General features: G+C 44.1%; 1 pseudogene; it reads right to left on the reverse strand.

The window, feature by feature from the left end:
• Positions 1-5,828, reverse strand: part of LOC118498368 — a 32,375-nt pseudogene extending 26,547 nt beyond the window's left edge.
• Between the last annotated feature and the right edge of the window lie 15,355 nt (positions 5,829-21,183).

The following is a 21,183-nucleotide window of genomic DNA, read 5'->3' on the forward strand; positions in this document are numbered from 1 at the left end:
GCCCACCAGGCAGTCAAGCCAGGCCAAGGCGCAGGTCCAGTCTCCATCTCTGTCAAGTGTGTCCTGTGCATTGTGCTCTCCCTAATTTGTTTCTCCTTGTTCTCTCCTTAGTGAGTCTTTACAAGCCTATTAAAAGACCTAAATTATTATTTTACTCTTCCAGGAAAATTGCACACAATTTAGTGAGTATACTGGGCCACATTCAGCATTCTCTCGTACATTCCCAGGCAGGAATCTGAATCATTCTGAGTTTGTGTCTGGAACACAGTCATCTTTCCACTGAGGCAAGGAATGGGGCAGCCGCCTGGCCCCTTCAGTCCCCCACGGCTCAGTCACTGTATTATTAGTCATGTTTCACCGTTGCAGACAGCAGAACCCACTCTGGTTAGGAATGCATTGAGAAGGTATCAGATACTTCTCAGAATTGAAGCTCAGTCTCAGAAAGGTGCCAGAACCAAGGGGGCGGGTACTGACAAGAGCAGCCGAATTCACACATAATGTGAAGCTGACAGAGTTTCTTCAAACTGTTCATGTCATTTTTAAGAGGGGAAAGGAGGAGAAGTATGAGAAGAATTGTTGTTGACTATAAGAGGCCTAAGAGATACAGGAAAGAGTGGTCTTGTTCGCATCTTGGTCAGAAAAAACAAGCATAAAAAACCACTTTAAAATAGGAATAGGAATCAAGTATGGGCTGATATTAGAGAATTATGGTTAATTTCATTTGTTATAATAATGATGAGATTACATGGGAAATGTCCCTATTTTTTTAGAGATACCTACTGAAGTAGTTAGGGCTGAGTAATGACCATACTTCCAAATACTTCAGCCAAAAACAAAGAGATAAAGCAAATGTGGAAAAATGTGAACAACTGTTGAATCTAGGTGATGGTGATATGGTCATTAGACTCGGCATTTCTCTGTACATTTACTTTTCACAATAAAATGAAATTAGTTTAGGAATAACACAGCAAGAAGAACATAGCAGACGCCCCTAACAGTAGTGCCGTTCGAACCAGAGGTGACGAATACAAAGTGCTTGTCCAGGTGCTGGACACGTGTCAGTAGTCATCGGTCATTGAGAACTGTCTTAACCCACCTGCCAGTCTTCTCATGGAAAGGAGAGTATAGCAAGAATATTAATAATTAAGAAATGAAAATGAAAAAACATAGTTGCAAACTTTTAGGATGTGCTAATTGGGTTAGGGTGGAAGGTTACATATAGTTTTCTAAAACAAAGGCCTAGAAACCTCTGTCCTGCTCCCCACTGGGTAGGGGCTACTTTAAGAAGTCGCTTTTGGGTGCCCTCTAGTGGTGACATGTGGTAACTGTTCTCTGTTCAGCTGCTGAGCCTTGAGTTGAAAATGAGTCTAAGGGAATGTTCGAGAATTGAACTTCAGAGTTCCACATTCCATTCTCATCAAATGGCCTTGCACTCCACTACCTTATAAAATACATAAGAATTTTCTCCATTTCCTCAGTTCCTATTCACTCCTTAACATACTACTACCTTTATTCCACTTCGAGCTCCATGAGAATTGGAACTGTTTTCATAAACAAAAGGTCATAGATCCCCAAATCCCACCTTTTGGTCCTCATTTTTCTTGGCTCCTCTCTGCATTTGGTACTGTAGATTCTTCCTACAACCTCAAACTCTTCTTTGTTGATACCACACTCTCCCAGGCCCCGCCTACATCTCTCATTCCTCTGCCAACACCCACTTCCTCTGCTACCACTTTAGATGGCGTCAGAGCAAACCATGTGCCTGGATGCCCAGATGTCACCATTTTAGGGTGAGACCTTCAGTAAAAGGAGATTATACTGTTTCATAATGGTGAAACAAAGAAGGGTGTCTTGGCCAAGATGACGGGGGCAAAGAGGCTAGGTTTAAGACATCAGGTGCTTTGAGAGTGTTGCGCCCTGGCGCCCACTTCTCCCAGCATGCTCTGTGCGTCTTTGGTTTGGCGTGTCATCTGCTGGGAAGGCTCCTAGGAATCTGAAAGGTGCCAGAGGGAGGCCCAGAACAGTGGGACCAAAAAGCAAGGAGCTTGGGGGTCTTTTGCTATATGGTCTTTAAAGGAAGAAAAAGAGGAAAAAAAATACATTTCCTCTAGTTGTTCAGCTCAGCTTCGTAGGCTAGGAAACAGGCAGTGATAAAGGGAAAATCCTCTTCTTAATTTTCTCAGGGAGAAAACACTGGCCACGTGGCCGGATGATCCCAGTGTACCGGCCCTTCAGAACCCAACTTTCATGGACCGGTCCTGTTACAGAATACAACAAGGGGGGCCTGGGATGATATACTATTATTGAAAGAAGGCCCCGGGTCCGTTATGTCTGCTGCCAGAGGAAAGACGTCTCTCAATGCCACAGATTCGTGAAAAGGAAAGGAAATGTTTATTTAATGCTATACTAACTTAAAGTAGTGACCTAACATCTTCACCAAAATCCCAAAGTCCCTAAAAACACCCACAAACACACAGTCCTTCCTTCCTTCCCCCTTTGCCCAGTCCAGAGTACTGTGTCTCAGGAAAGGAAATAGAAGTCCATGACTTAGGTAGTCTTCTGGTTCTTCCCAGTTAGTATTCCATCTCGACTGGGAGACCTCCCTGGATTCCCGGCACCCTCGGCTGAGTCGCCGGGATCTCTGCTAAAACCAGGTGGTGGTTCCCCCTTCTAAAGCTGTGGGGGTCCCCACTCTGCCAGGCCGCGTGGTTCTCTTCTCCAAAGCTGCTGCGTGGTTCTCTCCCTCAGGGCTGCCGCGTGGTTCTCCCTCTCTCAGGGCTGCACATGGTTCTCCTCCTCAGGGCTGCCATCATGAGTCTGGGCAGGTGTGGCCCCATGTCCTGGAGCCAATCCTCTCTGAGCTCCCACGCAGGCGCTGTAACTCAGGGGACCTGCCCCCCCCCTTACCTCTGGGTGGGGAAGTTACTTCCATTCCCCTGGCTTAGAGCTGATCACAGCTACTTAACATATCTATGCAACCAGTCAAAGGTTATAGATATGCCAAACGACCACGACCACGCCAGAGCTTAGCTGCAAGGCTATTGCTATGCTAAACAGCTCTCAATGGCCCTGCTCCACCTGTCCCTTCCCCCAACCCACACCCTGGGTGGGGGGGGGGATGGAGACATCCCAAAATCTCCTGGACACCTTAAGTCCTGGACCCCATTTCAAATGCCTATCTGGGCCCCCCCTCTTGGCTGCACCCTGTAACAGTCCCACGGACTACTTTTCTGTGAGAGTGTATTGATTTAGATCAAGGGTGCAAAACAATTCAATGGGAGAAAATAATCCTTTTAACAAATTGTGCTGGGACAACTGGATATCCATATGCAAAAGAATGAATTTGAACTCCTACGCCATACTAAACACACACACACACAAACTCAAAAGGGATCGAAGACCTAAATGTAAAGTGAGTGACGCCAGCATCACAGCATCACAGAGTTCCCTCCTTTCTGCCTCCCACTAAAAACTAAAACGGCATCCACCTGTACACAAAGGTGCTTCCATGGGATGTGGGATACACCACAGGCCCTGTCCATCAGGAGAAGGGCAAACAGACCTTGGCATGGGCTGTGGACAGTCTGGAGCCTGTAAACTGACTTCAGCCCCTCTTGGCCACAGCCTGGGAGCAACAGAAGAACATTCACTTGGGCAGACGCCTACAAACAGTTTTTACAGAAGTCCAGGTTTTACAGAGAAGACATTCCAGCAATCTGTTGGAGTAAAACAAAACAAAACCAACAAAGCAATTAAACCAGTTTGGAGACAATGGAGTGTCCAAGGAGAACTTCATCTGTGTCCCCACACCCCCACGGCAGCACAGCAGAGAGGTGTGGGGCACCAGGGATCTCTCCTGCTGGGAAAGCAGTAAGTGCCCGTCTCTCCAGCTGTGCAGGGCGCTGCTACAGAAATGCCTCTCTCTTCCAGAGGACTGAAGTGAAAGCCCCATCACTGGGGCAGGAGGGAGAGCAGGAGAGAAGCAGATAAGAATATCAGCATTCAAGCAACACCATTCCTGCTGACTGCATTCTGGACGCCAGCTCCAAGCCTGCCCACAAACTGCTGTGAAAACCTCATGTTGGGAACCACCCTGACTGGTATCAGAAGCTGAAACCCCTGCCTAGGCTAAGGCTAAGGGAACGCCCTTGGAACCGTAAGCCAGCAAGGAGACAAAAGCTTATCTCCCTGGCAGGAATGCTGCTTCTGCTGCTTTATTCATAACTGAACCCCAAAAAGCTTGGTCAGTTAGCCAAAGACAGGTAAGATTCCCCAAGGGGGGAACGACCTAAGACAGGCATGATCACTTTGGGAGGCTCCCCAAAGGGAGGACTTGGGGGGCTGCAGCAAAAGGGGGTGATGGACCCTCGCTCCTCGGCTTTGACATAGCCTGAGTTCTCATCGTCTGGGAGAAAATCTCCTTATCTCTTGCCTTAGTTCCCTTGCTCCACCTAAGCCTGAAACAATGACAGGGTGGTGCAGCTCTGTGCTTTTCTGAAAAGGGCGGATTCCCCAGGTGATCAGGCCTAAGAAAGAATATGTAAATTACTGTGAAACCTTCTTTGTTTAGAATGCTCTCAGTTGAATGAGAAGGGTCCAAGGAGGAAGTTAGTTTGTTCCTCAAAGTCTTACAGCTCTTTGACCCCGACTCAAAATAGACTGGCAGAGTTCCCTGTTTTCTATGGTTCCTTACTTCCCCCTAATGAGTACTGTACTTTACCTGAATTATTATGCAAAATGAGCCCAATAAAAGCAGGTATGGATGGTAAATCGGCGCGCTCCTCACTAGAAGGGGTGGCCATTTCGTCTCTACTTCTCCACAGAAACTAGTTTGTCTCTGTGCATGTCTTTTCTCGCGTGTTTTTCATCGAGCCATCTGCAGCATTCCCTGGTCACTGCTGGCCAGTGACCCACGCAACAACCTCACCCAGGGATTGCCCCACTTGACCTGTGGGCACCCCAATGCCCCCAGGGCAAACCTACAGCTCCCCACACTGTGCAGTCAGCTCTTTGTCCCTGGAAGACAGCAGTGAGAGTGAGTTGGAGGAGAGAGGGAATGCACACAGGAAACACGCCAGAGTCTGGGAACCAAGGAAAAACCACAACTTTGAGCTGTAGCGCCACCTTCTGGGAAAGAAAGGAGAGGGTTTCAGCAGCCAGCCTGGTGTGTTGAAAGACTGAGAGAAGACATCCCAGCTTAAGAATTCCGCCACAAGAGGGAGTGAGTGAGAAGCATGGAGTAGATGTATCCAAGGTCAAAGAAAGAGCCAGGTATAAGCAAGACCAACAAAATTTATCTCCTACCTGAAGTCATTGAGTAAAGATTGGAGGAGGAGACTGGTACTTCAAATGCAAAATTCCAAGAAACATAAAGAATCAAGGAAACATGACATCACCAAGAGATCACAATAATCCTCCAGTAAACAAACCCCAAGACCTGGAGCTCAGCCTACTTTGTGGAAACTCAATGAGCTACAAAAAACACTGAAAGACAATGCAACAAAATTAAGAAAACAATACCAAACAAAATGAGAAATTTAGCAGATAGAAATCATAAAAACATAACTACAGAAATTCTGGAGCTGAAAATTTCTTTTTAAAAAAATATATTTTATTGATTATACTATTACAGTTGTCCCATTATTTTCTCCCCTTTATTCCCCTTGCCCTGCACCCCCCCTCCCACCAGCACTGCCCCCCTTAGTTCATGTCCATGAGTCATACACACAAGATCTTTGGCTTCTCCATTTCCTATACTATTCTTAACCTCCCCCTGCCTATTTTGTACCTACCACTTATGATTCTTATTCTCCTTACCTTTCCCCCATTCTCCCCCTCCCCCTCCCCCTCCCCACTGATAACCCTCTATGTGATCTCCATTCTGTGATTCTGTTCCTGTTCTAGTTGTTTGCTTAGGTTGTTTCTGTTTTTATACATTGAGCTGTTGATAGTTGTGATTTTGTTGTCATTTTACTGTTCATATTCTTTATCTTCTTTTTCTTAGATAAGTCCCTTTAACATTTCATATAATAATGGCTTGATGATGATGAACTCCTTTAACTTTACCTTGTCTGGGAAGCACTTTATCTGCCCTTCCATTCTAAATGATAGCTTTAGTGGATAGAGTAATCTTGGATGTAGATCCTTGTCTTTTATGATTTGGAATACTTCTTTCCAGCTCCTTCTTGCCTGCAAGATCTCTTTTGAGAAATCAGCTGACAGTGTTATGGAAACTCCTTTCTTGGTAACTGTCTCCTTGTCTCTCGCTACTTTTAATATTCTCTCCTTATCTTTAATCTTGGCTAATGTAATTATGATGTACCTTGGTGTATGCTTTCTTGGGTCCAACTTCTTTGGGACTCTCTGATCTTTCTAGGCTCCTGGGAAATTTAATTTTTTTTTTCTTTTTGCCAAATTGGGGAAGTTCTCCTTCATTGTTTTTTCAGATAAGTTTTCAATTTCTTGCTGTTCCTCTTCTCCTGGCAGCCCTATGATTCGGACATTGGAATGTTTAAAGTTGTCCCGAAGGTGTCTACGCTTCTCATTTTTTTCAATTCTTGTTTCTTCTTTCTGTTCTGGTTAAATATTTATTTCTTCCTTATGGTCCAAATAGTTGATCTGAGTCCCAGTTTCCTTCCTGTCACTTTTGATTATCTGTATATTTTCATTTCACTTTGCATAGCTTTTACTTCTTCCTCTATTTTGTGACCATACTCAACCATTTCTGTGAGCATCCTGATTACCATTGTTTTGAACTCTGCATCTGATAGGTTGGCTCTCTCTTCATCACTTAGTTCTATTTTTGGAGCTTTGATCTGTTCTTTCATTTGGGCCACACTTTTTTGTCTCAGTGTACCTGTTACATAGTAAGGAGCGGAGCCTTAGGTATGTGCCAGGGTAGAACAAGCAAGGTCACTGCAATGTAGTGCTGTATGTGAGAGGGGGTTCTGAGAGAGAACAATGTCGCTTGCTCAGCTCTCTGCCAGCTTTCAGTCATTTCCTCCTCTACCCACAAGCAAATTGGGTCCTTCTGGTGCTGATTCCTGGGTGGGTGGGTTTGTGTATGTTCTAGAACCCTGTGGGTTTCCCCAATGAACTCTCTTGTAAGTCTGGGAGTGTCTCCTGCCACTGACACAATCCCTACAGTTTTTTTTCAGTCAGAGGTTTTAAGGCTTTATTTTCCCAGGGTTTCCACTGGAACCCTGAGTTGTGTGGTCTGTCTCACTCCCCAGTTGTTCCTCTCAGTTTATCCATATGCAAATGTGGGACTGCCTGATCCACCAGCCACAACCTTGCCTACCCAGTCCTTTAGCCACTCCCTTGCTGCGAGTCCTCTCCACCCTGGCTGCTCATCTCCACCCCTCCTACCAGTTCGGGTGAATGTTTCTTCTTTAACTCCTTGGTTATAGGACTTCCGTATAGCTCAGTTTTCCGGCAGTTCTGGTAATTTTTTGCTTTTAAATTTGTTGTTGTCCTTTTTTGGTTGTGCAAGGAGACAAAGTGTATCTACCTAAGCCTCCATCTTGGCTGGAAGTTGGAGCTGAAAATTTCAATGAACAACATGAAAAAGCAAAAAAGAGCATCAACCTTAGAATAGATGAAACAGAAGATAGAATGAGTGAATTCAAGGATAAGAAATTTGAAAGACCTCAGTCAGAGGAGAACAAAGCCGTAAGATGAAAAAGAGTAAAGAAAGCCTGTGTGCTCTATGAGAAACCATTAAAATAAACAATATTAGAATCATTTGAGTTCCAAAAGGAAAAGAGAGAGAGAAAAGGAGACAAAGTTTATTTAAAGAAATAGTAGTTGAGAAATTTCCAAACCTGGGGAAAGAATTGGACATCCAAGTTCATAAAACTATTATTTTAAATGGAAATTATCTTCTCTAAGTCATATTATAAATAGTCAAAAATAAAACACAAAGACAGAATTAAAAATAGAAAAAAATTGACTGTAGCCTAGAAAGGAAACTACATTAGATCGTGAGCAGACTTCTTAACAAAAACTTCATAGGCCAGAAGAGAATGGAACTATATATTCAAAGTACTGAGAGACTGTATCTGGCAAAGTTTTTTTTCATATATAAATGGGAAATAAAGACCTTCCCATACAAACAAAAGCTAAGGAGCTTCCATATTACTAGATGTGCCTTACAAGAAATGTTGAAAGGAGATCTTTAAGTTCAAGTGAAAAGGTGCCAATTAGTAACATGAAAACACATGAAAAAATACAGCACACTGGTAAAGGTAAATATATAGTCAGATTTAGAAAACTCTAATTCTATTTTATGATGGTATGCTAACAACTTAACTACAGTATAAAGGTTAAAGAAAAAGAGTATGAAAAACTGGCTACTATAATTTGTTGAAAAAAATAACTATAGCTACTATTTTTGTTAACAAATGCACCATATAAAAAGAAGTAAATTGTGACATCACAAACATAAAAGAGGGGGATAAAAGGGTAGAGTTTTTGTATGTGATGAATGTTAAGTTGCTACCAGCAGAAAAGGGACTGTTATAAGATCTTTTTTAAAAAATTTAATCTTCATTATATTTTTCCACTACCATATAGTCCCCTTATATCCCCATACTGCCAGCAGTCACCACACTGCTGTCCATTACCATCAGTCCCTTTTCCTTTGTGCTCAATCCCTCCACCCCTCACTTCACCACCCCCTGCTGTCACCCTGCTCTCCATCTATGAGTCTGTCCCCATTTTCCTTCTTCGTTCAGTTTGTACGTATGAGTGAAATCATATGGTATTCGTCTTTCTCTGGCTGGCTTATTTCACTTAGAATAATGTTCTCCAGGCCTATCTATACTGTCACAAAGGGTAAGATTTTCTTCTTTTTCACAGTCCAGTAGTATTCCCTTGTGTAAATGCCCCACAGTTGTTTTATCTACTCATCTTTTGATGAACACTCGGGCTGCTTCCATATCTTTGTGATTGTAAACAATGCTGTAATGAACATAGGGGTGCTTATGTTCTTTCAAATTCATGTTTTGGGTTCCTTAGGATATATTCCCAGAAGTGGGACTGCTGGGTCAAAAGGCAGATCCATTTTTAATTTTTTGAGGTATCTCCATGCTGCTTTCCACAGAGGCTGCACCATTCTGCCTTCCCACCTACAGTGCAAAAGTGCTCTCCTTTTACCACATCCTCTACAGCACTCCTTGTTTGTTGATTTATTGATAATAGCTGTTCTGACAGGTGTGAGATGATCTCACTTCTAAACATATTTTGTTGATTATGCTATTACAGTTGTCCCAATTTTTCCCCTATTCCCCTTTCCACCCAGTACAACCATTCTCTCCAGCAATACCCCCTACCTTAGTTCATGTCCATGTGTCATGCATGTAAGTTTTTTGGCTTCTCCATTTCCTATACTGTTCTATTCTGTACCTACCAATTTGTGTTTCTTAATCCCTACACCTCCCCCCATTTCTTCCCCTTCCCCCTCGCAACTGATAACCCTCCAAATGATCTCCATATCTATGATTCTGTTCCTGTTCTGGTTGTTTGCTTAATTTGTTATTTAGATTCAGTTATTGATAGTTGTAAATTTATTGCCCTTTTATTGTTCATAGTTTTGATCTTCTTTTTCTTAATGAAGTCCCTTTAACATTTCATGTAATAATGGCTTGGTGATGATGAACTTCTTTAGCTTTGCGTTGTCTGGGAAGCACTTTATCTGCTCCTCCATTCTAAATGATAGCTTTGCTGGATAGAGTAATCTAGGATAGAGCAATGTAGGTCACTGCTTTTTATCACATTGAATACTTTTTGCCAGTACCTTCTTGCCTGCAAAGTGTCTTTTGAGAAATCAGTTGATAGTCCTATGGTCACTCTTTTGTAGGCAACACTGCTTTTCTTTTGCTGCTTTCAAGATTGTCTCTTTACTTTGAAACTTTGGCATTTTAATTATGATGTGTCTGGGTGTGGTCCTCTTTGATCCAACTTGTTTGGGACTATCTATGCTTCCTGGACTTGTGTGCCTATTTCCTTCACCAAATTAGGGAAGTTTTCTTTCATTATTTCTTCAAATAAGTTTTTGATTTCTTGCTTTTCCTCTTCTCCTTTTGGCACCCCTATAATTCAGGTGTTGGTATGTTTAAAGTTGTCCCAGAAGTTCCTAATCCTATTCTTTCTCTCTCTCTCTCTCTTTTTTTATTTTGAGTTATTTTTTCTTCCTGCTGTTCTGATTGAATGTTTTTTTCTTCCTTGTGTTCCAAATCATTGATTTGATTCTTGGCTTCATCTTCTCCACTATTGGTTCTCTGTAGATTTTTCTTTATTTCACTTAGTGTAACCTTCATTTTTTCCCTTATGTTTTTGCCATATTCAATGAGCTCTTTGAGCATCCTGATCAGCAGCCTTTTGAACTCTGCATCCAGTAGGTTGGTAATCTCTGTTTCATTTAGTTTTTTTTCCAGGGTTTTGTTCTGTTCTTTCATTTGGGCCATATTTCTTTGCCTCCTCAATCACAGCCTCCCTGTGTTTGTTTCTGTGTATTAGGTAGAGCTGCTTTGTCTCTGTGTATTAGAAAAGGCACCTGTAAATTGTGTGTGGCAGAGGTGTGGGTAATCACCAAGGCAGGGCAATCTCTTCACTGCTTTCTGACTCTGTGTGTGGGGAGGGCTCAGAGAGGGGGCAATGCCCAGCACTTGCCCCATTTCCAGTCCCTTTACCCACTCCCCATATGCAACTAGTGCCCTTCCAACTGTTGTCCTTGTGGTCAATACTGAGTGGGTGGGTTTGTGCACTTTCTAAGTCCATGTGGGCCCTTTAAATGGACTCTCCTAAAAGTCTGGCAGTTTCTTCCACTGCACCACCCCCCACTGGTTTTTACAGACAGAAGTTATGGGAATTTATCTTCCAGGCACTGGAACCCTGCACTGTGCAGTCTGGTCTGGGGCTAGGATAGCTCACTCCCAAGGTATTCATCCCAATTTTTACCCACCTCATGCAGGTGTGGGACTTCCCATTCTGCCACCATCACCAAGTATCTGTGCCCCTCTGCCTATCTCTGTGACTCCATCCCTCCTTCCTGTCTGGATGATTATGGCTTCTTTAAATCCTTGGTTGTCAGACTTCCGTACAACTTGATTTTCTGACAGTTCCTATTGTTATTTGTTTTGTGATACAGTTGTAATTCTCTCTGTGGTTGTGTGGGGAGGTGAAGCATGTCTACCTACACCTCCATCTTGACCAGAAGTCTGAAAGCAATCTTTAGAAAGAAGAACAAAGCTGGAGACATCACACTTCCTCACTTCAAACTATACAACAAAGCTATAGTAATCAAAACAGTATGGTACTGGCATAAAAATAAACACATATATGGTCTATTTTAAAATAGTTCCAATGATCAATGGAACTGAATAGAGAGCTCAGAAATAAACTCATATATATATATATATATATATATATGAATCATATAATATTTTGAAAGGGAACCAAGAGTACTCAATGGGGAAAACTTGTCTCCTTAATAAATGGTGTTGGAAAAACCAGACAAACTATTTGCAGAACAATGAAATTGGACCCCTAATCTACACTACTCACAAAAATATTAATGATCCAGCAATCCCACTTCTGGGTATATATTCAAAAGAAATCAAAACAGGATCTGGCCTTGGCCACTTGGCTCATTTGGAGTGTTGTTCTGTCCATCAACAGTTCATTAGTTCAATTCCCAGTCAAGGCACATACCTGGGTTGTGGATTCAATTCCTGGTCAGGGTACCTACCTAGGCTATGGCTTCTACCCCCAGTCGGGGCCTATGTGGAAAGCAGCCAATCAGTTTCCCTCTCTCTTTCTCACTCTCCCTCTCTTCCCCCCAACCCTTCTTTCCTCTATTCCTCTCTCTCTAAAAATCAATGGAAACATGTCCTCAGGTGAGAATTTTAAAAAACAGGATCTGAAGAGATATCTTCATTCCCTCACTTATTGCAGCATTATTTACAATAGCTGAGATATGGAAATAATACCAAGTGTCCATCAACAGATGGATGGATAAAAAAAGATGTGCTGTACATAATGGAATATTATATTCTACTACATTGTATTATATATCACATATTATAATATATAATATTATATATCATACAATGGAAGATTGTATATTATATTATATTATATTAAATATTATTCAGCTGTACGAAAGAAGGAAATTCTGCCATGGGTGGACCTTGAGGGCATTATGCTAAGTGAGATGTCAGAGAGAGAAAGACAAATGCTGTAAAATATCACTTGCATGTGCAATCTTAATCTTAAAAAGCAGTACCCAGAGACAGAGAGCAGAATGGTGGCTACCAGGGGCTGGGGTGAGGATTTGGGTGATATTGGCCACAGGGTACATACTTGCAGTGAGAAAATGAGTGAGTTGTGGAGATCTAACACACAGCAGTGTGACTGCCGTCAGTAACACTGTATCATACACTGCAAAGTTGCTGGGAGACTAGATTTTATTTTCACCACAAAAAGAATGACAATTATGTGACATGACAAAGGTGTTAGCTAATACTATGGTAGTAATCGTACTGCAGTATGTAAATACATCAAGTTTTTAAGAGAGATAAAAGTATAAACTCAAAAAATAGGAGTAAACCTTTATGACTTTGGATTTGGCAAAGTTTTCTTAGACATGAGACCTAGTAAGTTGGACTTCACCAAAATTAAACACTTTTGCACTTCATGGAGCACCATTAAGAAAGTGAAAAGACAACCCACTGAATGGGGAAAAGTTTGCAAATCATGTATCTGATAAGAAAACAGTACCTAAAATATATAAGAAACTCTTAGAACTCTATAAGAATACAAATAACCCAATTTTAATACGGGCAAAGGACTCCAAAGAAAATACACAAAAGCCCAGTAAGCACATGAAAACATGCTCAACATTCTTAGCTATTAAGGAAATGGGAATCAAAACCACAAAGAGCCCTGGCTGGTGTGGCTCAATTGTTTGGGCATCATCCTGTGAAGCGAGGTGTCACTGGTTCTATTCCTGGTCAGGGCACATGCCTGGGTGGCAGGTTTGGTCCCCAGCTGGGACACATACAAGAGGCAACTGATCAATGTTTCTCTCTCACATCGATATTTCTCTGCCTCTCTTCCTCCCTCCCTTCCCCACTCTATAAAAATAAATGAATGAAGTATTTGGGGGGAAAAGCAACAGGGAGATGCCTACTAGGATGGCTAGAATAAAAAAAGGACATTAACAAATGCTCATGATGATGTGGGAAACGGACACCCCCTCGCACTGTAGGAGGGAATGCCACGTGGTACGGCCCCTTCAGAAACAGCCTGACGCCTCTTGAAGTGGCGAGCAGTGTCACTGTTTGGCCAGCAACCTCGCTCCAAAGCCAGAGAAATGGAAACACGTTCGCACAAAAACTTTTACAAGAGCGTTCACAGCTGCATTATTCAAAATAGCCAGAAAGTGAAGGAAGAAAACCCTAATGGGTATTCACTAATGAATGGGTAAATTAAATGTGGTGTATGCATAACATGAACTACTATTCATCAATAAAAAGGAATGGAGTATTAATATATGTTAAAACGTGGACAAACTTTGAAAATATAAGTGAAGAAAATTATTGACAAAAGACCATGTCATCATACAATTCTGTTTATATGATATGTCTAGAACAAATAAATTCATAGAGAAAGAAAGTAGATTAGTGGTTAGTAGGGCGTTGGGGAGATGAGAGGATTGAGGTTTCTTTTGGGAGTGATAAGAGGGTTCTAAAATTGTGGCGATGGTTGCACAACTCTGAATATACTAAACATTGGATTGTACACTTTAAATATATTGATTGTATGGTATACGAATTGTATCTCAATAATGCAGTTATGAAGAAAGAGGAGGAGGAGTGGAGGGAGGGAGGAAGAAAGATTCCGGCCTCTTCTGGACCTTCTAAGACTAAAGACAATTAGAGTATGCACCCTAGGCTCCGAGTGTCCCTCCTTGTCTTTGTGGGTGGGGTGGGAGCGCGGCTGTCGGGGTGATTAGCCCCTCTGCCGACGCCCCAGGGGCTCCCGCCTCTGCTTCCCCTCTGGGCAGCAGTGTCCGGGAGTAGCATGGGACCCCATCTGCCATTGTCTCTGTCACCCAGGGGCAGGATTCTGACTCTGGCCCCCAGTAGTATGAATTACTTTGATGGAGCATGATTTTTTTTTCTCCCTTCAATCAAAAGTAGATCTAGACAATCCTGCGCACAGAATCTGCAGAACCCTAGCTTTAGGATTATATTGCTCGAGTTGTGAACAGCCACACTTTAATTTCCCACAAGATGGCAGTATTGTCACACTCACCTTCTAACTCACGGCCCTGCTGTGCTCACTCAGTAGGTACAGAGGTATAAACGAAATGCATTCTAGTTTCCTTTCCCTCTTAAAACACAGAGACTCGAGTTTTATTTGAATTAATGAACATAAAATAACTATTAAACTGTTATTTAAATGGATAGAGCTATGATCATTTAAAATTAAACAACTTCTTTATTGAAATTCCTTACTAAAAATGTGGTGTGAATAAAATATTCCTTTCAAGAATGAAAGTAAAACTTAATTCTGACCTTGTATTGAGCCCATGCAAATTAGAGCCACTGTAGTGTCCCTTCACACCTTTTCTCCCTGAAGTGGAAGGGTCCCTAAATGAGCTCATTCATCCAAGGCAAAACAGCAAAGTTCCCTAAAGGCTGGCACCTGCTGCCCACAGGTTTGGACTCGAATTCTGGCCCCACCACCTGCCAGCTGTGTGATCTTCACTTTTGTGTGCTTGATTTTCTCGTCTGCAGGAACTAGAGCGGTTTCCACCTCAATGAGTTCCTGTGAGGGGTACATGAGTACTTAGGACTATCTAGGGAACAAAGCATGCACGATACGTGACAGCCATCCATGCCACGGTTCTCAACTCTGGTGCTCACTTGCACCTCCTGGGAAATTTTTTACATTATCCGTTCCCCATGGAAGTTGAACCCATAATGAGATATCACCTCACACCCATTAGGATAGTTACTATCAAACAAACAAACAGAAAATACGTGATGGCAAGAAATGTGGAGAAATTGGAATCCGTGTACATTGCTGATGGGAATGTAAAATGGTACAGCCAGGATGGAAAAGCGTAGAACAACTCTTTCTAAATTAAACAGAATCACCATATGATCTAGCAGTTCCACTTCTTAGATACATGTACACAAAAGTCAAAAGCAGACATTCAAAGAGATACAGGGGACCCACAAAAAACCCCAGAATTATCTTCTGGAGGGTAGGCCCCTTGTAGTACAGGCTTTCCCACTAGGTAAGTGTTCTAGGAACCCATCTGTATCTGTGTGCCAGCTGGTGTTGCTGTGAGAGGCTGCATTTGGCTTCAGTGATTTTTTTCTGAAGACTCTTTCAATGTGTTTTCCCATTTCATGGTAGGTGATTTACAAGTGCACCTGCCCACACCACGCTGAGTGTTCAGCAGTTTGTGACCAAAAACAGCATGAGCCTCATGCCCCACCCTCCCTATTCACCCTCCCTATTCACCCAATCTCATCCCAAGCAACTTTTTTGTTGTTGTTGTTGTTTCCCTGGATGAAAAAAGTCCTCAAAGGAGAATGTTTTGCTGATATGGAAAAAGTGAAAAAAATGGCAAAAGCACTAAAAGGCATCAAAATCGATGAGTTCAAAAACTGTTTTGAGCAGTGGGAAAACCATCTCAATGGGGTATTGCATCAAATGGAGAGTACTTTGAAGGTGATTGAAGTTTAAACATGTTAAAATAAATACACAATTTTCTATCAAGAAATTTTAGTTTTGGAGGGTTTCCCCTCCTATTTGCACACCCATTTTTCATAGCAGCATTATTCACAATAGCCAGAAAAGTGGAAACAGCCCAATGTCTATGACAGATAAATAGATAAACAAATGTGACATGTACATATAATGGAATATTATTTGGGCTTAAAGAGGGAAGAAATTCCGACAGGTGCTATAATGTGGGTGAACCTCAAAGATATCATACTACATGAAGTATTAGCCAGACAGTAAAGGACAAATGTTGCTTGATTCCACTTACATGAGGTCCCCAGAGTAGTCCAATTCATAGAGGCACAGAGGAATGGAGTTTCCGCTCTGCTAGGTGAGAAGAATTCAAGAGATGGTTGTGATGGTTGCACAACTTTGCGAATGTACTTAATACCATTGAATGATACACTTAAAAATGGTTAAAACGTTAAGTTTATGTTATGTGTATTTTACCATGTTTTTTAAAGCTTACTTTTACAAATTTTCAACAACACTTTTTAAAAAATTAGCAGAACAGCAATCCAAATGTCTGGGGACGAGTCCAGGCATCAGGATCTTACAAAAGCTCCCTGGGATTCTGATGCGGACTGAGCATTGAAAAGTCCTCACGTGGCTGGCCACTGCCAGAATGAGGCAGAGAAGGGAAGGCAGCGGAGAGACTCAGCAGGCCCAGCTCAGAGCGACCCCTTCCGGCCCTCTGCAGACCCACTCCGTCTCCAACTCCTCTGGTCTCCTGGTGCTGAGCGGCGGATTCAGGAGGCCTGGAGCTGCTCGAAACGAGTACTGAAGTCTCCAAAACGCAAACCTGGGTAGTGGCTTTGGGTTAAAATGTTGTGGAAGGTTCCGCTGGGACTGAAATCTGGACATGCGCCCATCTGTTTGGTCCCATATTCACTACTGCGAGTCCTACCTGGATAGGAACCTGCAGTCATCTTCCAGGGGTGGGTGTGCTGTGGGAGGGTGGGCTCGGCAGCCAGAGGGCATGCGTGTCCATTGAGAGCCTCCATCCTTCCAGCAGGGTGGGCTGACTGGCTTGTGCAGCAGGGGAACAGGATGCCTGCTCAGGAGAGCCCCTCTGTGGTCTCTGAGACCCAGAACCAGAGGCTGACCCTCCAGGCTCATGGCCTCCTGGGGCCCCAAGGAAGGGAGGTTAGCCTTGGGGTTAAGTTGACATTTCTCTGCTGTGATTGCAATTACCGCAGAGCAAGGATCCAAGGAATGAAGAGCTATGTGAGGAATCCTTGCCTTTCCCTAAGCTTCCCCTCTGATAACAGGTGGGCTTGGCCTCAGAATGGCAGGTGCGGCCTGCAGGATGGTAAAATGAGTGGACAGGCTCAAAGAAATGTCTAATAATTCAGGGGTGATGGGGACTATGGGACTCTGAAAAGACTATGGTGGGAGCTGGGGGAGGGACCCCAATGCCTCCCACCACCCACAGTGGTCTCTGCCAGGCCCCCTGGCCTGTCCTTCACTACATGAGCCAGGTCAGAGGTGAAGCTGATATGAGAGTTAAAAGTCCCTCCTGGATCCACTATCATGGACACATGCACACAGGAACACACACATACACACACCTTCACATGTACATACATAAGCATATGAGGTCTGTCCAGAAGGTACCCAGCCAAATAATATGAAAATTAGAGACATTTATTGAAGAAGATACAAGAAACATTGTACACAGGACAATGATGCCTCAGTCCCCTTCAAAGTAGACACCTTGGGACCTCACACAGTTCTCCTAGTCGCTAACAGCTACCCCGTCACATTTTCCTGAATCTCATCTATGGTCTGAAATCTCTTCCCTTTCAAAAGTGATTGACTTTGGTTTGGGGAAAAGCCAGAAGTCATAGGGCACCAAATCTGGGCTATAGGGGGGCAGAGTCACCCCAGGGATTTGATGTTTCATCAAAAAACTCTACACAAGACATGATGCATGAGTGGGTGTGTTGTCATGATGAAGCTGCCAATTAGCAGTTGCCTATAGTTACGAACTTCTGAATCATCCAAATAGTTTTTGTGGAGGAATGTTTAAGCTTAACACAAAATTTGATTCATACTTGTTGCTCTACTCACTCAGTCATTTTGGATGTGACAGCCACACAGTACTCATGCTCACTCAACATCTACCACCCTCACTGACTTGTGCAGTGAAGTCATCATTGTTCATGCATGTGCACTCCAGTCCATTCCCTTTGGCTGCCAGGTTACATCAGTGTCATGCAAACCATTCTTGTATTAACAGTGGCTGGACTTTTTCTGGATTAGACCTTGTATAGTAAATACCTGAGAAGAAATTGGTTGCAGCCTCTGTGAATCTATTCAAAAACTAGTTATGATAACCTGTTGTAGTTTTTCCTAGGAACAACTGTCATGTCACACTTTGACAGAAACACCCCAAGCAGGAGCTACTTGGAGGCCAGGGGACACCTGCCCCAAAGGCTCTTCGCGTGTCCAAGCTCAGGCTATTGCTAGTAAGTAAACACCAGCCCTGGGATTGCCGGGAGGCGAAGGAGAAGAGGACTAATGAGATAACCCTTTATGCTTACAGCCCATTAGTTAATTAAATTACCACTTTACTGTGCCTGAAGTGAGCTGTGCAACAAGGCCAGTATCCCCAGCTTTTATGGGGTCTGCGGGCTCTTTACAAGCCTCCACCGACGAGTGTCAAATTGGGGCTGGACTGACAGATAAAGAGCAACGGGCTATTGTGGTGGCAGCCTTTGCCTCTGGTATCTTTATACTGCGCTATAAAAGCTATTATACTGAATTGGACGAGTGAAATTTGTTGACATCTCTTTCAATTGCTAATCTTTAGGAAACGGTGAGTGGAATATTATTTGAAATGAAGAACGTGCTCGCTTTATTGGAAGGTAGTAAAAATCTAATAGTTGGCAAAACAATATGGTGTTTACTCTTCAAGATAGTTGGGTTTATTAGCTCAGGCACTGAAAGCGCATTACAGTCAACCTCAGCCAGCATCTTCTCAGAGTTTTACCTGAGTGACAGTACCCAAGGTTTGTTTGTTATTGTTGTTTTCTTTCTACTTTTTTGTTTTTCTTTCTCACCTTCCCCCACCTGGATCGAAAGCGAAACTTGTAAGGAACATATATGTCAAACGTGGCATATATTCATTTAACTGAAAAATATCCTGTGAGAGAAAAAAAAATGTTTGTTAGATGCTAAACTCTTAAAGGTTGTAATTTCCTAAAGTGAGAACTTTCAGGCCAGGAGCCTGGGAGTTCAGAGGCCTGACCAGGTTGGAGAGCAGGTCTGACGGGCATGTGCGTCAGTGCTGTCTACGCATGTGCACACACACACACACATGCACACACGTGCATACACTCCACAGCAGAACTGGAAGAAACAAGGCGGCCGAGGGCCCCGAGCTTTCTGAGTCACCACGTTCAGCACCCGTGCACACCTGCCGGCCTCTTCAACTCCCCTGGGGCTCCGAGAGGTCAAGCGCTGGGTCCCATATGTTCCGGGAGCCGGGAGAACGCTGGCTGGGCACAGGAGCACTCCACAAGCACTGATAGAAGGAAGTGGTAAAAAGATAGACTCAAAGCTAGACAAAGAATTCTTATAATAACATTTTGGGAACAGACTCTTTTTGTGCTACTTGTACTAGTTCTTTCATCGTTGGGCCTCAGCGTGGTTCCCACGTCAGCTGTGCCTGGACATCTTCCTCATCGAGGATCTCTGTGAAGCGGTACACACCTCACAACTGCGTGTCTGTTTCTAAGAACTGTTTTCTTTGCCGTGTGCTTACGTCAGAGCAAACACTCATATGTCCAAAGCAGGGAGAATAGCTGGGCAGTTCACTCATTGGGCCCTGACCATGCCTTTGTAACTACAGTCATTTGCTGGTTTATAGAAATAAAGCTCTTTTGCTTTCATCAGCCTTTCAGTAAATAGTAAGTGTGATGTTTTCACCTCTGAAGCCAGGGTTGGATATCAAGACCTAGGCCAAGAGTTCCCCAACTTTGTATAAATGTCCCTGCACAGCAGCCCTGAGGAGGGGCCCCAGGAAGCAGCACTTTTAACAAGCACACTATGAAGTTTCAAGGGTTTGGACTGACTTCATTCTGAGACCACTTTTCTCGGGCAGCACCCTACACAGAGGCAGGGCTGACGGGTTTGCCGTCAGCTCCCCTGGGCTCTGAGCCCCCCCCCCGTGGGGGGACCACTGGAGCCTGGAGGTCTGGCACACAACTGGACCCTGAATGCTTGCGGCCGTCCTCTCGAGGGCTCCGCCCACCTCGGCGTCGGGAAGACAGCTCACACCACCAGCGCGTGCTGGCTGAGGTGCAGCCCGGTGGGCGGCCCGGGTCTGCTCCTCTCTGCCCACTCTGCTCAGACGCCCTTCTGCTGCAGGTTGTGAAACAGCACAGGGGGGTCAGGCCCCAAGTTCAAAAGGTGACGGGGCCTCCCAAACAAGCCCTCACTGCTGGGCCTGCTGAGCACTCATTCCAGGAGAGGCTGCTTATCTCTTGAACTTTCAGCCTGCTAATTCCAACCAAGGTACATATCACTTAGCTTTAGGCAATAAAAAGGGGAAAAAAATGTGTTTATCTGCTGTGGACAAATCCAGTCTCTCCCAGATGACTCCTCTGTAGGCCTATTTCCTTGTTCTCCGGGTTCCAGTTTTCGCAGTCAAGGCCAGCCAAAGAGCAAGGCTCACCTGGCAGCTTAAGGACTTGGCCTCATCAAACAGGCCATTCGGAAGGCCCTGATCCCAGTGATCCACATGCAGTGACTCAGGGTCACTGCCAAGGTCAGGAGCAGGTAACGAGAAGAACATGGGTCCCCGGACCCTCTGTTCCATAAATAATGGGGAGCTGGTTAACTGGGATTCAAAAGGCACTGAAAATATCTAAGTGAATCCCTTCTCTAGGCCAGATGGGGCCCCTGGAAGATCCAGGAGGACTAACACGTAAAGAAGCCACCACCTGACTCAGGTGGTACCTGGAGCCCTGAGGTGGCAGCCAGACCAGAGTCAGGCCAGTGTAAGGCCGGAGACACAGGGCCCACCCCTCCTGCTCCCTACCCTACCTGAGAATGGTCTGAAATCTGGGAGGCAGCTCTGCCATGGAAGGGAAATGGATTGGTGGAAAGAAGTCCCTTCTTCTCGGTGGCCCTGGAGAGTAAAGACCAGATGGAAGATGAGGCAGCTTTTGGCAGACACATGCACTCAGTGTTTGGGAGCTGTGCCCCTGACCAGAGAGGACCCCATGCCCACAGGCTCCACCCGGCCTCGGTGCTTTGGTTTTGCTGTTGGCCGAGGCTCGGATCAGCTGGTGGACGTGTGGGCAGGGAGAGGCGGGAATGGAGGGGCCCGACCAGTCACTCCTTAGTGCGGCGGCTCCAGAGGCACATCCT

Source organism: Phyllostomus discolor, chromosome 2 (genome assembly GCF_004126475.2).
Source record: "Phyllostomus discolor isolate MPI-MPIP mPhyDis1 chromosome 2, mPhyDis1.pri.v3, whole genome shotgun sequence".
Classification (NCBI taxonomy): domain Eukaryota; kingdom Metazoa; phylum Chordata; class Mammalia; order Chiroptera; family Phyllostomidae; genus Phyllostomus; species Phyllostomus discolor.